Genomic DNA, 17,549 nt, shown 5'->3' with positions numbered 1-17,549 from the left:
AACATAGTGTACCTACGATGTTCAGCAGAACAACACAGAACACAACAAGCAACAACAGCAAAACAAACCTTAATTCCTTCCTCCCATCGTACACATGGACAGCTATCCAATTCCAGGGCAGGTCTCCGGTCTCCAGGTTTCAGCCACTGGACTTCAACTTCCTGACTTAAGAGTCTGACCTTGATCGGCCTCACCAAGGTTCTGTCCCTGTTGTGTCAATACATGTGCACACACAGAGTTTATTATAGTTACTGTTTTACCATCAGCAGTTGTAATAGGTTCACCATGAGGCCAAACCAATGGGAGAAGTCCAACCTTCTTACTTAAAAGGCACTGCAGAATTCCTTTCCCTCGACTCTCAGTGGTTGCTTTATTATGTACACCTGCTTGTTAATGCAAATATCCAATCAGCCAATCATGTAGCAGACACTCAATGTATAAAAGCATGCAGACATGACAAAGTGGTTCAGTTGTTGTTCAGATAGAATATCGGACTGGGGGAGAAAAATGAGATCTAAGTGACTTTGACTGTGGAATGTTTGTTAGCGCCTGCTCTCCTGCAATTTTCACACACACAGCAGTCTGAGTTTATAGAGAATGGTGCGATAAACGAAAAAAAAACATACAGTGAGAGGCAGTTCTGTTAGTGAAAACACCTTGTTAATGAAAGAGGTCAGAGGAGAATGGCCAGACTGGTTCAAGCTGACAGGAAGGCAACAGTGACACAAATAACCATGCTTGAGAACAGTGGTGTGCAGAAGAGCATCTCTGAGTGCACGGCACATCGAACCCTGAAGTGGATTTGCTACAGCAACAGAAGACAATGAATCAACACTCAGTGGCCAATTTATTACATATAGGAGGAACCCGATATAGTGGCCACTGAGTGGATATTCAATGCAACAGAGTTCTTTCTGACTATCCCCGGAGTAAGAATATATATGTTGGTATTTATGTATTCATACACATTTTATTCCATATGCATACTTTAGCCTCCAACTTTATTTTTATATAATTCTATATTCATTATAATTGTTGAATGTTGTTTTCTGTTGCAGAAGATCGTGAACACGGCGCAGCACATCACACAAAAAAGTCTTCTGTCCATGGACTCACTTTACACCGCACGCTGTCGGAGCAATGCTGCCAGGATAATCAAGGACACGACCCACCCAGCCAACAGACTTTTCGTCCCTCTTCCCTCCGGGAGGAGGTTCAGGAGCTTGAAGAATCATACGGCCAGATTTGGGAACAAGGTTCTTTCCAACTGTGATAAGACTGCTGAACGGATCCTGACCCGGATCTGGGCCGTACCCTCCAAATATTCAGACCTGCCTCTTGGTTTTTTGCACTACCTCACTTTCCATTTTTCTATTTTCTATTTATGATTTAAAATTTAAATTTTTAATATTTACTAGAATGCCAAAAGAGTTAGTGGAGAGGTTGTGAAGACAGATGCTGGTAAGATCTCAGACAGAGTCAGGAATCACAAGATTGAGCATGATGTGACTAGTGTCCTGAGCTGTGTATATTTCCATAAGACTTAAGATATAGGAGCAGAATTAGGCCATTTAGCCCATCGAGTCTGCTCCACCATTTCATCATGGTTGATCCAATTTTCTTCTCAGCCCCAATCTCCTGTGTTCACCCTGTACTCCCTTCACACCCTAACCAATCAAGAATCTATCAGCCTCTGCCTTAAATCTACATATAGACTTGGACTCCACAACTGCCTGTGGCAAAGAATTCCACAGATTCACCATCCACTGGCTAGAGAAATTCCTCCTCATCTCTGTTCTAATATGGTGCCCTCATATTTTGAGGTGGTGTCCTCTGGTCTTAGCCTCTCCCACCATAGGAAAAATCCTTTCCACATCCACCCTATCAAGGCCTATACCATTTCAAAGTTGCTGGTGAACGCAGCAGGCCAGGCAGCATCTCTAGGAAGAGGTACAGTCGACGTTTCAGGCCGAGACCCTTCGTCAGGACTAACTGAAGGAAGAGTTAGTAAGAGATTTGAGAGGGGGAGGGGGAGATCCAAAATTTGTACCTCTTCCTAGAGATGCTGCCTGGCCTGCTACGTTCACCAGCAACTTTGATGTGTGTTGCTTGAATTTCCAGCATCTGCAGAATTCCTGTTGTTTGCCCATACCATTTGATAGGTTTCAATTAGATTTCAATGCAATAAGTATCGTAACAAAGACAGATGAGCTCAGAGTATGGATCAGCACTTGTGATTATGATTTTGTTGTCATTAGTGAGACTTGGTTGTAGGAAGGCAGGACTGGTAGCTCAATATTCTGGGGTTCTGTTGTTTTAGACATGACAGAGTGGGAGGGACTAAAATAGGAGGGGTGGCATTACTAGTCAGGGAAAATTTCACAGCAGTGCTCAGTCAGAACAGGATGGATAACTGGTCAAGTGAGGCATGATGGGTGGAATTGAGAAATAAGAAAGCTATGACCAGATTAATAGGATTATATTACTGGCCACCCACCAGTCTGAGGGATCTAGAGGAACAAATTTGTAGAGAGATCGTAAACTGTTGCAAGAAACATAAGGTTGATTTAGGAGGTGAGTTTAATGTTAAAATTAAGACCATTAGACATAGGAGCAGAATTAGGCCATCTGGCCCATCAAGCCTACTCCGCAATTCAATCATGGCTGATCCTTTTTAAAATTTCTTCCTCAACCTCAGTTCCTGCCTTCTTCCCATAACCTTTGATGCCATGTCCAATCAAGAACTTATCAAACTCTGCCTTAAATACACCCAATGACCTGGCCTCCACAGCTGCCTGAGGTAACAAATTCCACAAATTCACCACCCTTTGGCTAAAGACATTTCTCCACACTTGTTTTGAAAGGGCACCCCTCTATCCTGAGGCTGTGCCCTCTTGTCCTAGACTCTCCCACCATGGGAAACGTCCTTTCCACATCTACTCTGCCTAGGCCTTTCAACAGTTGAAAGGTTTCAATGAGATCCCCTCCCCCCCATCCTTCTGAATTCCAGCGAATACAGACCCAGAGCCATCAAATGTTCCTCGTATGATAACCCTTTCATTCCTGGAATCATCCTTGTGAACCTCCTCCGGACCCTCTCCAACGCCAGCACATCCTTTCTGAGATGAGGAGCTCAAAACTCTTCACAATACTCAAGGTGAGGCCTCACCAGTGCCTTATAAAGCCTCAGCATCACATCCTTGCTCTTGTATTCTAGACCCTTGACAGGAATGCTAACATGGCATTTGCCTTCCTCACCACCGACTCAACCTGCAAGTTAACCTTCAGGGCGTTCTGCACAAGGACTCCCAAGTCCCTCTGCATCTCAAATTCCTGGATTTCTCCCCGTTTACAAAATAATCCACACATTTACTATTGACTGGGATTCCTATACTGTAAAAGCACTGGATGAGATGAGTTTGTCAACTGTGTTCAGAAAAGTTTCCTTCATCAGTACATAGCAGTCTGAACAAGAGAGTGTGTGTTACTGGATCTGCTATTAGGGAATGAGACAGAGCAGGTGACGGAAGTTTGTGTGGAGGAACGTTTTGCATCTAGTGACCACAATGCCATTACTTTTGAAATAACTATGCAAAAAGATAGCTTTGGTCCACAGGTTGAGATTCTAAATTGAAAGATGACCAATTCTGATGGTATCAGAGATGGTCGGGCAAGTGTGGGTTGGGACAGGCTGTTTTCTGGCAAAGGTGTACTTGGTAAGTGGAGGCTTTCAAAAGCTTGTAGGTGCCTGTCAGAATAAAAGATAAGGATAACAAATGTAGGGAACCTTGGTTTTCAAGAGATATTGAAGCCCTAGTGAAGAGAAAAGAGGAGGTGCGTTGCAGGTATAGACAGGTAGGAACAAATGAGGTGTTTATGCAGTATAAGAAATGCAAGTGAACACTTAAGAAATGAATCAGGAGGGCCAAAGAAACACATGAAGTTGTTCTAGCAGGCAAGGTGAAGGAGAATCTTAAGGGATTCTACAGATATATTAAGAGCAAAAGGATTACTTGAGACAAAATTGGTCTTCTGGAAGATCAGAATGTTAATTCATGTGTGGAGCCAAAAAACAGATGGGGAGATCTTAAATTTTTTTTTGCATCTGTATTTACTCAGGAGACGGATACAGAGTCTATAAAGGTGAAGCAAAGAGGCATCTACTTCATGGATGCTCTACAGATTACAGAGGAGGAGGTGTTTTCTATCCTGTGGTAAATCAGGATAGATAAATCCCCAGAGCCTGAGAAGGTGTTTCCTCAGACCTCATGGGAGGCAAATACAGAAATTGCTGGGGCCCGAGCGGAGATAATTAAATCATCTTTAATGACAGGAGAGATACCAGAGGACTGTAGGGTAACCAGTGTTGTTCTGTTGTTTAAGGAAGGCTCTAAACAGAAACCAGGAAATTATAGGCCAGTGAGTCTGACATCAGTTGTGGGAAAGTTATTGGAAGGCATTCCAAGGGACTGGATATATAAGTATTTGGATAGACATGGACTGATTAAGGATAATCAGTATGGCTTTGTGCATGGTAAATCATGTCTAACCACTCTTGTAGAGTTTTCAAGGAAGTTACCAGGAAAGTAGATGAAGGTAAGGCAGTGGATGTTGTCTACATGGACTTTAGCAAGGCAGTTGACAAGGTCCCGCATGGGAGATTGGTCAAGAAGGTTGAGTCGCTTGGCATTCAAGATGAGGTAGTAAATTGGATGAGACATCGGCTTTGTGGGAGAAGCCAGAGAGTGGTAGCAAATGGCTACCTCTCTGACTGGAGTCCTGTGACTAGTGGAGTACCACAGGGATCGATGCTGGGTCCTTTGTTGTTCATCATCTTTATCAATGATCTAGATAATAATGTAGTTAACTGGATCAGCAGATTTGCGGATGACGCCGAGATTGGGAATGTATTGGACAGTGAGAAGGCTATCATGCCTTGCAGAGGGATCTGCATCAGCTGGAAAAAATGGGTTGAATAATGGCAGATGGAATTGAGTGCGGACAAGTGCAAGGTGTTGCACTTCGTTCGGACCATCCCGGGTAGGTCTTACATAATGAATGGTAGGACACTGAAGAATGTGTAGAACAAAGTGATCTGGGAATGCAAGTCCATAATCCATTGAAAGTGGTGTCACAGTTAGATAGGGTGGTAAAGAAAGCTTGTGGCACATTGGCCTCCATAAATCAATATATTGTGTACAGGCGATGGGATGTGAAGTTGAAGTTGTATAAGACATTGGTGAGGCCTAATTTGGAGTTTTGTGTGTAGATTTGGTCACCTATCTACAGGAAAGATATAAGTAAGGTTGAAAGAGTGCAGAGAAAATTTACAAGGATTTGTTGGGTCTGGAGGACCTGAGTTAGAAGGAAAAACGGAATAGGTTAGGATTGTATTCCTTAGAACATAGAAGATTGAGAGGAGATTTGATAGAGGTATACAAAATTATGAGGGTTATAGATAGGGTAAATCAAATGCAGGCTTTTTCCACTGAAGTTGGGTGGGACTACAACAAGAGGTCATGAGTTAATGGCGAAAGGTGAAAAGTTTAAGGGGAACATGAGGGGAAACTTCAGAAGCTTGAAGGCACACACTCAACGATTCAGGAACAGCTTCCTCCCCTCTGCCATCCGGTTCCTAGATGGACATTGAACCCTTGGACGCTGGCCTCACTTTTTTTTAATATGCAGTGTTTCTGTCTTTTGCATGTGTTTTAATCTATTCAATATACGTATACTGTAATTGATTTAATTATTTATTATTTTTTATTTTATTTATTATTTTTTTCTCTCCTATGTTATGTATTGCATTGAACTGCTGCTGCTAAGTTAACAAATTTTCCATCACACGCTGGTGATAATAAACCTGATTCTGATTTACTCAGAGGGTGGTGAGAGTGTGGAACGAGCTGCCAGCACAAGTGGTGCATGCGAGGCCGATTTCAACGTTTCAACGAAGTTTGGATAGGTACACGGATAGTAGGGATATGGAAGGCTATGGTCCCGGTGCGGGTCAATGGGAGTAGGCAGTTTACATGGTTCCAGCATGATCAGGTAGGCCAAAGGGCTTATTTCTGTGCAGTGCTTCTCTGTGACTCTAAGACTCTATAACACACGAGAGCAAATTCCTGATACATGTAAATGTATTTAATGAATCAAGCTGATCCTTGATCCTTAGCCTTCTGCCTTTGTTGATACTATTTCTTAACTTCAGGAATTTTGGCCTATTTCTCATCAAGTTATCAGAAATACAGTTCAGTGCAAAAGTTTTAGATGAAAAGGGAAGCAACATCTCCAACACCATCACACTGAGCAGGGGGCCCCCAGGGCTGTGTGCTCAGTCCACCACTGTTCACTCTGCTGACCCACGACTGTGCTGCAACACACAGCTCGAACCACATCATCAAGTTCGCCGATGACACGACCGTGGTGGGTCTCATCAGCAAGAACGATAAGTCAGCATACAGGGAGGAGGTGCTGCGGCTAAGGGACTGGTGCAGAGCCACCAACCTGTCTCTGAATGTGAACAAAACAAAAGAGATGGTTGTTGACTTCAGAACGACACGGAGCGACCACTCTCTGCTGAACATTGACGACTCCTCCACAGAGATTGTTAAGAGCAGCTGGTGGAGAATCTCACCTGGTCCCTCAACACCAGCTCCATAGCAAAGAAAGCCCAGCAGCATCTCTACTTCCTGCAAAGGCTGAGAAAAGTCCATCTCCCACCCCCCCCATCCTCACCGCATTCTACAGAGGATGTATCAAGAGCATCCTGAGCAGCTGCATCACTGCCTGGTTCAGAAATTGCACCATCTTGGATCGCAGGACCCTGCAGCGGATAGTGAGGTCAGCTGAAAAGATCATCGGGGTCTCTCTTCCCACCATTACAGATATTTACACCACACTCTGCATCCGCAAAGCAAACAGCATTATGAAGGATCCCACGCACCCCTCATACAAACTCTTCTCCCTCCCGCCATCTGGCAAAAGGCACTGAAGCATACGGGCTCTCACAACCAGACTATGTATCAGTTTCTTCCCCCAAGCCATCAGACTCCTCAATACCCAGAGCCTGGATTGACACCAACCTACTGCCCTCTACTGTGCCTATTGTCTTGTTTATTATTTATTGTAATGCCTGCACTGTTTTGTGCACTTCATGCAGTCCTGGGTAGGTCTGTAGTCTAGTGTAGTTTTTGTGTTGTTTTACGTAGTTCAGTGTAGTTTTTATATTGTTTCATGTAGCACCATGGTCCTGAAAAACATCTCATTTTTACTGTGTACTGTACCAGCAGTTATGGTCGAAATGACAATAAAAAGTGACTTGACTGGACTTGACTATAGTAATTTTATGTATTGCACTCTACTGCTATTGCAAAAAAATACAATTTTTATGAGTGATGATAAACCTGATTCTGATACAGGTCTCTATTGTGGACTGAGAGTGGGAAGGGGACAGGGAGAGGGGAATCGTGGTTGGGAAAAGGGGAAGGGAGAGGGGAGGAAGTGGGAAGCACCAGAGAGACAGTCTGTAATGATCAATCAACCAATTGTTTGGAACAAATGATCTTGCCTAGTGTCTCAGGGCTGGGTGTGTCTGCACCCACACCACCCCCACCCCTGACACTCCTTCTCTGCTGCCTATCCCACACCCCTCCCACGGCGCTCCTCCCTCACCATTCCCAGCATCCTTTGCTCCCACCAGACTTACAAACTTGCTCTCTCCCCATATTGACAAATACAGTACCGTGCAAAAGTCTTAAGCACCCTAGTTATATACATATATGCCTAAGACTTCTGCACATTACTGTAATTGAGTTTATATTTGTGCAAATACAAGGCAGTGAAATAGACCTAACTATATCCTAAATGACAGTACTACTCAGAATTGAGAACAGGTAACTAACTCTTTTAAATGGCCTGTTCCCATAGATTTCAGTGCTACTGATGAAGAATATGCTATTTCTGTATGTACTGCTGTTTGAGTCATGTGGTTTCAATTTACTTTTGAAACCACAGATCCAGCACAGCATCAACTATTAGGCTTCTGCTTTCCAATAACTTTAACAAAATATTTATCAGGATATAGGGTGTTCTACCGTTTGGAGCTGAACTTGGACGTAGCAGATTTTTTGAATAGGTTAGGAACATAAGCGATTCTGCAGATGCTGGAAATCCAGGGCAACGCATACAAAATGCTTAAAAAACTCAGCAGGTCAGGTAGCGTCCTATGCCAGCTTCTAATCCTTTCCTCTTCCCCACCCCCCCAATGCTGGCTTCTTCCCCCTTCTTTTCCAGTCTTGATGAAGGATCTTGGCCTGAAACATCGACTCTTTATTTCCTTCCATAGATGCTTCTTTGTACTTTCCACATACTCAAAATGTTGTAAAGCAGTTCACAGCTAAGTAAATACATTTTGAACACAGGCTACTAAATTTGATGTCAAGATCATATTGAATGACAGACTAGGCTCAAAAGGCCAAATAACCTAGTGATATCTCATATTCTATCTGGGTGGCGTCCAACCTGATGGCATGAACATCGATTTCTGTAACTCCCAATGATTTCTCCCACCTCTCTCCCTCTCTCTTTTCCCATTCCCCATTCTGATTACCCTCTCATCCCATCTCTTCTCATCTCCCTCTGGTTCGCTCCTCTTCCCTTTTCTCCTATGGTCCACCGTGCTCTCCTGTCAGATTCCTACATCCTCAGCCCCTTACCTCTTCCACTCATTCTCCTGCCTTTTCCCTTCATACCCTGACTAATCAAGCATCTATCAACCTCTGCCTTAAATATACCCAAAGACTTGGATTTCATAGCTGCCTGTGGCAGCGAATTCCACAGATTCACCACTCTCTGGCTAAAGAACTTCCTCCTCATCTCCATTATAAAATAATGTCCTTCTATTCTGAGACTACTTCTCTGATCTTAGACTCCTCCCCCCCCCCCATAGGAAACATCCTTTCCACATTCACTCTATCAAATTTTCTTTTATCAGAATCGCTGGTCAAAGTTGTGTCCAAGGATGTGCATCAAGCTTGTTAAATTCACAAAACAACATAAACATGTCAGCTGAGACAAAGGAAAAGTATGCGATTCTTAGATTTGCAAAACTATTAGATACAGAAATATGAGGTGATAGAGTAAATGCAGAAGGCTTTTTCCACCAAGGCTGGGTGAGACTAAAACTAGGTGTCACTGGTCAAGGGTGAGAGGCAAAGTGGTTAAGAGAACATGAGGGGGGACTTCTTCACTCAGAATGCGGTGAGAGGGTGGAACGAGCTGCCAGTGGATGTGGGTTCAATTTCAACATTTTAGAGAAGTTTGGGTAAGTACATGAAGGACTAGACAGAGTGAAAGTGGAGAGGATGTTTCTTATACTGTGGAAGTTTAGAACCAGATGGCACAGCCTCAGAAAACAAGGATGTCCCTTTAGAACAAAGATGACAAAGAATTTCTCTAACCAGACGGTGGTAAATTGTGGAATTCATTGCCACAAATGGCTATGAAGGCCAAGTCATTGAGTCTATTTAAGGCAGAGGTTAATACGTTCTTGATTAGTAAGAGTGTCAAAGGTAATGAGGAGAAGGCAGGAGAGTGGGAAGAGAGGATAATAAATCGACCATGATGGAATGGTGGAGCAGATTTGATGGGCCGAATGGCCTAATTCTTCTCTGAAGTTTGATGGTTTTTTGGTCTTACAACAAGGGTAGAGTTTGGGATTCATGAAAGAAGAAGGAATGGAAAATCATCAAAACAATAAAATGACTAAAAGTTAGTATTGGCAAAGGCAAAGGGGAGTTAAGATTAGACAATGAAAAGACAAAAGGGCTTAGATAGCAATAGAAATGGCAGAATCATGGTCCGTTTTTGTCAATTTTATTTGAGTCTTCTAGATTTCAACATTTTTTTAAATTGACATCAGTAAAGTAAGGCAGCATCATTAAGACATTTGTTATAATTTGCTCAAAAAGAAGGAAATTACATCTGTGAGGCAGCATTTGTGACCTTACAGGATTCAAATGAACTTTACAGCGACTGACATTTTCTGAAGTGTAATTATCAGGAAATGCTACATTCAATTTGCACATCAGCTCAGGCAGTTTCAGAATTGCCAACTACCTGTACTTGGAGAAACTATACAAATCAGCTATTCTTGCAGAATGATTCCAGACTTTCATAAGAAATTTTTAAAAAAGCAAAGCTGGGATTTTTTTCCATTTCTCCATTCTGACTCCCCTGTTACCCCTTCTCTTCTCTTCACCTGCCCATCACCTCCCTTTGAAGCCTCTCCTCCTTCTCTTTCTTCCATGGCCCACTGTCTTCTCCTGTCAGATTCCTTTGTCTTCAGCCCATCACATCCCAGCTTCTTATTTCAATCCCCCCCCCACCTACTTTCCCCATCATGTGGTTTTATCTATCACCTTCTAGATTGTCCTCCTTCCTCTCCTCCCATCTCCTTATTCAGGATTCTGCCCCCTTCCTTTCCAGTCCTGATGAAGGCTCTCAGCCTGGAACATTAACTGGTTATTCCCTCAGTGGATGCTGCCTGACTTGCATTTTGTGTATGTTGCTAAAGATGGGAATAGTTTAACATGAATAACGCCATTTTAAATAAAAGAAAGGAGCTGCCTCAGAACGAATTAATCATGCGCTGCTGTTGCTCACAGCAATAGTTCATCCATCACCGAGTTCCCACATCTCAGATTTGTGTGTGCTTGTGTAACATGCTACAAGCAGGTGCACACATCTAATCACAGAATCTGAAGAAAATAATTTAAAATTTCACACAGAGCACCGAACACTACAGCACAGTACAGGCCACTTGGCTTATAATGTTGTATATATTGTACTGTGAGGCCTCCGTTGGTCAGGGTCAGCCATGGATCTAGATATGCAAGCAAGGGCAGTACGATATGGAGAGGAGAGCAAGCTTTTGACCACGTAGCAGGCTTCCCGTCGCCACGCATCTGATGAACCCAAAAGGACAGCAGAGACTGAACAGTTTGGCACCCACAGCATCGCTGGAGTTGCCAGTCAGTGTTGAACACAATGCAGGACTCCTTAGGGAAACCAGCTCCAGACTTCTCCCTCAGGGTTTACTCCCAAAGCCTTCCCCATGACTGGGTACGGCCACAAGGCAGTGGAGGTTTTACATCTGACTTTTCTTTCGAGATGAGCTGCTAACTACGGCAGCCCTGCTGGAAGTGACTGGTTTTAAGGCGCCAGTAACCCCTTCTCCTGTCAATAGAAACTGTTCCTCTGGGCTTTGTAACTAAGCCACACGTGAAGGCCAGGAGCTGGACTTGGTTGTCAGAGGCTGTTTGTGATGCACACCATTGGGGAGCATTTAACAGGCAGAGGGAGCTTTTCCCGACTACCACCCGCGGCTAAGACAAACTTAAGGAACCATGTTATACTGAATATAGACCTATATAGTATATATGTAAGTCTATATAGTTTGACCTATAGACATACTCCACAATCAATCTAACACTTCACTCCTACATAGCCCATAACCCTCCATTTTTCTTACATCCTTGTGCTTACCCAAGAGTCTTGTAAATTTCCCTGTTAGATCAGCTTCTAACACTATGTAATAACCAAGATGCCATATTAAACTCAGCCATCTGCCTGCATGTGTTCCTCCATTTTCCTGCTTGTCCGGGTGCATCTGTCTGTCTCCTAATCATCACTTTACACTCAGTGGCCACATTACTAAGTCCCCCTGTACCTAATAAAGTGTCCACTAGGTGTACGCTCATGGTCTTCTGCTACTGTAGCCCATCCTCTCAAGGTCCGATGTGTTATGCGCCCAGAGATATCCTTCTGCACACCACTGTTGTAACGCATGGTTACTTGGGTTACTGTTGCCTTCCTGTCAGCTGGAACTGTTCTCCTCCAACCCCTCTTAGTAAGAAGGTATTTTCGCCTGCTCAGCTGCCACTCACTGAATGTTTTCTGTTTCTCACACCATTCTCTGTAAACTCTAGAGAATGACGTGTGTGAAATTCCCAACAAATCAGTGGCTTCCACCCCATCTGGCGGCTGCGTAGTAACTGAAATGGTCCCATGCACATAGCCTTGATTGCCGCCAACTGGAATTGGATTGGACTAGAAAAAGTTTAAAGGAGATATATAGGTAGGGAGCCCAAGGCTTTTGTGTTTATCAATGTGGAGTAGAGAGAGAGTTTGTAAATCTGGCGGGAGAGAAAGATGCTGGGAATGCTGAGGGTGAAGTACCGTGGGAGGGGTGTGGGAAAGCAGGAATTCCAGGGGCGGGGTGATGCAGGTGCAGGCACACCCAGCCCTGAGACACCAGGCAATGTTATTTGATCCCAAACAATTGGTTTATTGATCATTACAGAATGTCTCTTTGGTGCTTCCTGCTCCCTCCCCTCGCCCTTCCCCTTTTCCCAGCCATGATTCCCCTCTCCCTGCCCCCTTCCCACTCTCAGTCCACAACAGAGACCCACATCAGAATCAGGTTTATTATCACTCACATATGTCATGAAGTTTGTGGCAGCAGTACAGTGCAATACATAAAATTGCTACAGTACTGTGCAAAAGGCATAGTCATCCCAGCTATGTATATGTGTCTATGACTTCTGCGCAGTACTGTAAATAAAAGCAAAAGTATGTGATTTTTCAATTTCCATTCTAAATATTCATAGAATGCATATTACAAAAAAGAAACACACTTAAAGTACCATCCAGTTTTCAGGTCGTGTAAAAACTGCCCGCTCAGAACCATGGTTGGTCCACACAGCTATAAAAACATAGAGGGAACATTGCTTGCACATCTTTAAACTTTCCTCCTGCGCTTAAAGCTATGCCTTCAAGTGTTTGATATTTTAATGATAATAATAATTTTATTATGAGACAAATAGATAGCAATTAAATACAGTACATCACTTTTTATTTGATTTTTATTCTAAAAATTATTTCTGATATTGCTGGTAAATTTTATTATTTTTCTTGTTTCCATTAGTTTCGATCCCAGGTTAAAGTGCGATCCAACTGGAATTTAGCACACTGCTTTACAGTGCCAGCGACCCGAGTTCAATTCCCGCCACTATTTGAAAGGGGTTTGTACATTCTCCCCGTGACCGCGTGGCTTTCTTCCGGGTTTTTCGGTTTCTTTCGTCATTGCAAAGACGGACCGGTTAACAGGTTAATTGATCACGAGTGTAACTGGGTGACGCAGGCTCGTTGGGTCTGTAGCACCCGTTAGCACGCTGTATCTCCAAACAAGGAAAATCCTTAAAACATTAATAAAATCACATATATTTCCGTTTTCTGGTTAAGTTTCAATAAACCCACAAGTTGTTTAATCCCACAAACTTACTCCACCAGCAGACTAAAACGAGGAAACACTGCTCATTCCTCAGCAGGTGGAAGGCTCTTTAAATTGCATTCATTTCTGAGGTGGTTTGACATTTGGAGTCATCAATCTACAGCAATGAATCTATTGAATGCTTCAGCAGAATTGTTAAGTCATTCTCAGTGATCAAAATTGGTTTAATCATAGAGGACATGCTTATCTTCAATGTTTATTTCATGTGTCTTGTCATTTGGGGGCTGCGTTGGGGCCAAAGGACCGGTTCCTGGGCTGGGATAAGCTGTTCCATGTTATATGAATAAAACTGCATTCTTAGATCAATAAGGCAAAAGGGATGGCGGAGGCAGGAAAGAAAAGCAGACAGCTGAAGGAACTCTGCCAGTCAGCAATTTGGGTTTCTGCCGGCTCTTTCAGGTGGAGGCATTTCTTCTGAATAATCGGAATGACAACTTTGCAGGACTTCCCAGCCTTTATCATTAAGCAAGGGGTCCATGGACCCCTGATCTGCAGTATTTACCCAGGTTGGGAACCCCTGATCTGCAGTATTTACCCAGGTTGGGAACCCCTGATTTACAATATTTACCCAGGCTGGGAACCCCTGATCTGCAGTAATTACCCAGGTTGGGAACCCCCTGATCTGTGGTATTTACCCAGGTTGGGAACCCCCTGATCTGCGGTATTTACCCAGGCTGGGAACCCCCTGGTCTACAGTATTTACCACCACGGAACCTGCTTGCCCTGCTGAGCTCAGATTCAGATTTGTTATCGATCACATGTACGGAGAAACGCGCCGTTTCCATTTAACAACCAGCACACCCAAGGATGTGCTGTGGGGAGCCGGCAAGTGTCGCCACGCATTCTGGCGCCAACATATTATGACCACTATCCTGCCCCAGCAGTCTTTTGTGGCTCTATGCCAAAAGAAAGTAGCTCCCTTCTAACTCATTTTGACAATGATGCAGACAATGGATAGGGATCAATTTCAGTTTGGATGATACATTAAAATGGGCGGTGGTTTTGCCACATCTTACACACATCTCCTAACCTTCACTACTGAAATGAATACTGAGAGAGATATTAATTAAGTGTCAGTGGGGTAGGGGATGGACTTTGGGACCAACGATGTTGATTCTATTATTTTTTGAGTAGATATGGAAAAAGATGGGAGGAATTCACCTGATAAAGGTCTAAATTAGGGCAAGGCTAATTCTGATGACCTTGAACAGGAACTTGCAAATGTTCTGATGCAGGGCCTCAACCCGAAACATCGGCAACACTTTCGCAGCCCACCTCCTCGAGATGCTGCTCGACCCATCGAGTTCCTCCAGCACACTGTTTGCTGCTCCTCATCCCAGCATTACGTCTTTAACTTGCAGAGGTTGATTGGCAGAGGTTAGGCTTAGGAAGGCACGTCAGGCAGAATGGATGAGTTGGACTAAAGGGCCTGTTTCCGTATCTCTGTGACTCCACGTACTACAAGTGGTCAATATTATTCAAAATCAAAATGACCCCCTAAGGTCACCTGAGTGATCTAGACTTTCTCCACTGGCATCTTGCCGGGTTTATTCCAACACTTTGCTTTTGAGTATTCAGCACATGAAGCATTTCCTTTTTTTTCGCATTACTGATGGACTTCATGATGTCACTATGGGGAATTTGCACAAAATTTCCAAAATAGCATCCGGAAGTTACATCATGAGCTGCATGGTGAATTCCCACAATGTCACTGAACTATGACTCGAAATAAGGGACTGTTTCTGTGGCTATCTTGGGCTCATCTATTCTGCGTGTGGTCTGTATGGCTCCCAGTTGTGTGAATATTATGAATATGCTTAACTGATTGATGTTTCAGTTTAAGATACAGATCAGGAAGACCAGAAGAAAAGGCCTTTGTGAATTCTGGCAGTTGTATTTCTAAAGAGCAGCTGATTAGGTGACACTGATGTGTTGTAAGCCAGAACTCAACGCAGTACTCGAAACAGGGTGCATTGCGTAACCAACTGGCGATTACAAATTTTAAAACACTGAGCACAGGAAGCAAGGCGGAGATAAAATGCAGTTACTGTGCCGAAATAACTTTGATCAGATTATGGCTATCTGCAATTTCAGATCGACATAACTGCCTGTTAACAACCGTCAATTAAAGGCACTTGAAATATGAGAGAAGAAAATTGTGCTTCTTAAATGTCAATGTATCACGACAAATGAAAGCTTTAACATTAAAGTCTATTAACTAAGATCAATTAAAATATATCACTGTCAAAAACCTCCACCATATAGCTGCATATTTCATGAATTTAAGCCTGACATGATAGAGGAGCTTTAGGTCACACGCCACCATGTTCAGGAACAGTCAATGACGAGGATCCTGGACCAGCACAGATAACTTCACTCTCCTCAGCTATCAACTGATCCCACAAACTATGGATTCTACAACTCACATTCTCAGTGTTATCTATCTATCCATTATTTATTTATCTATCTGTTTTATCTATTTATTTATTCATTTATTTTAATTGCACAGCTCTGCGGGCGTTCGGGCTCATTTCGGCGGCCCAATCAGTGGCAGGAGCAGGCCACAGCCACGAGGTTTCTCGTAGGTTGGCGACGCTGCTTTAAAAGGACAGAAGGGAGAAGCAGGGTGGCCATTGCTGGGGCCACCATTCTTGGGAGTAGGAGCGTCAGGCTTGGGCTCGGAAGAGGTGATGGCTCTTGGTAAGTTTCCATCAAGGTTCCCCTTTTTTTGAAACTCTCTTACTGTACCTAGTATAGTAATTGGCAATTGTATATTCTTCATGCCAGATGTTGGATTCCTGGGAGACCCTGAGTCTCCCAGAGAACCACATCTGCATGGAGTGCATCCAGCTGCAGCTCCTTGAAGACCGCATTAGGGATCTGGAGCAGCAGCTGGATGACCTTCAGTTTGTACGGGAGAGTGAGGAGATCATCAATCAGAGTTACAGGGAAGTAGTTAGCCCTAAGCTGCAGGAGGCGAGTGGCTGGGCGACTGTCAAGAGACATGGAAATGTGAACAGGCAGTTAGTGCATTCTGTGCATCCTGTGGCCATTCCTCTCAATAATAAGTACACCATTTTGGATACAACTATGGGGGAATGACCTCCCAAGGATTGCCATGGAGACCACATTACTGGCACAGAGCATGGGTCCATGGTGCAGAAGAGAAAGAGAGACGAGGGGAACAGCAGTGATAGGGGACACAATAGTCAAAGGAACAGACAGGAGATTCTGTGGACTTGTATGGGACACCTGGATGGTATGTTGCCTCACAGCTGCCAGAGACAGGAATGTCTCGGATCGCAACCACAGCTTTTTTGGGGGGGGGGAGGGAGAAGGAGAGCAGCCAGATGTCTTGGTTCATATTGGTACCAATGACATAGGGAGGAAAAGCAAAAAGGATCTGAAAAGAGAATTTAGAAAGCTAGGCAGAAAGCTGAGAAGCAGGATCCCCAGGATAGTAATTTCTGGATTGCCACACGCCTGTGAGGGTAGAAACCGGATGATTTGGCAGATAAATGCATGGCTAAGAATCTGGTGCAGGGGGCAGGGCTTCAGGTTCTTAGATCATTGGGATGTCTCCTGGGACGAGATTGAATTTATTTATTTATTTAAATCTTAGATCTGTCCCACAACGTGAGCAAGTAAAAATCTTGGCATTATGTACAGACAGGAGAATTTATAAGTCAAAAGGTTTGTAGGAAGACACTGCCCCATAGCCAGTTGGTCCTGGCTTTAAGGCTGTGGTGCCATTTGCCAGACAGAAGCAGCTGAAACAGTTTATGGTTGGGGTGACTGGTGTCCCTGATGATTTTCCAAGCTTTTTTTATGCACCTGCTGCTGTAAATGTCCTCAATGGAGTGAAGTTCACATCCACAGATGCGCTGTGCACAAAAGTGACAGGTTGTACCTGAAACTGTAGGGGACCAATATTCTCGCAGGTAGGTTTGTTGGAGCTGTTGGGAAGGGTTTAACCTAATTTGGCAGGGGGCAGGGGGGAATCGGAGTGAAGGGACTCAGGATAGGACGGATGGTAAAAAAAGCAAAGATAGCATGCAATCAGACTGTCAGGAAGGGCAGGCCGATGATAGGACAAAACTGCAGCCAGCAGGGTGAGTATCAGTGCATTCGGGATGCAGAATCAAAAAGGGTAGTGAATACAGTACTCAAAGTTTTATATCTCAATGCGTAGAGT

At 43.8% G+C, this 17,549-nt stretch overlaps 1 long non-coding RNA gene across 2 annotated transcripts in view; it reads left to right on the top strand.

Annotated features, from left to right (window-relative positions):
- The first annotated feature begins 15,076 nt into the window (after positions 1-15,076).
- The window catches only part of LOC140211370 (uncharacterized), a 42,923-nt gene continuing 40,450 nt past the window's right edge, over positions 15,077-17,549 (top strand). For both annotated transcript variants that reach the window (XR_011889437.1, XR_011889436.1), the window contains exons 1-2: positions 15,077-15,131; positions 15,864-16,054. This is a non-coding gene — a long non-coding RNA (uncharacterized lncRNA). The remainder of the gene's footprint in view (positions 15,132-15,863; positions 16,055-17,549) is intronic.

This window comes from Mobula birostris, chromosome 17 (assembly GCF_030028105.1).
Source record: "Mobula birostris isolate sMobBir1 chromosome 17, sMobBir1.hap1, whole genome shotgun sequence".
In the NCBI taxonomy this organism is placed as follows: domain Eukaryota; kingdom Metazoa; phylum Chordata; class Chondrichthyes; order Myliobatiformes; family Myliobatidae; genus Mobula; species Mobula birostris.
This window is presented reverse-complemented; position numbering and strand designations above follow the sequence as displayed.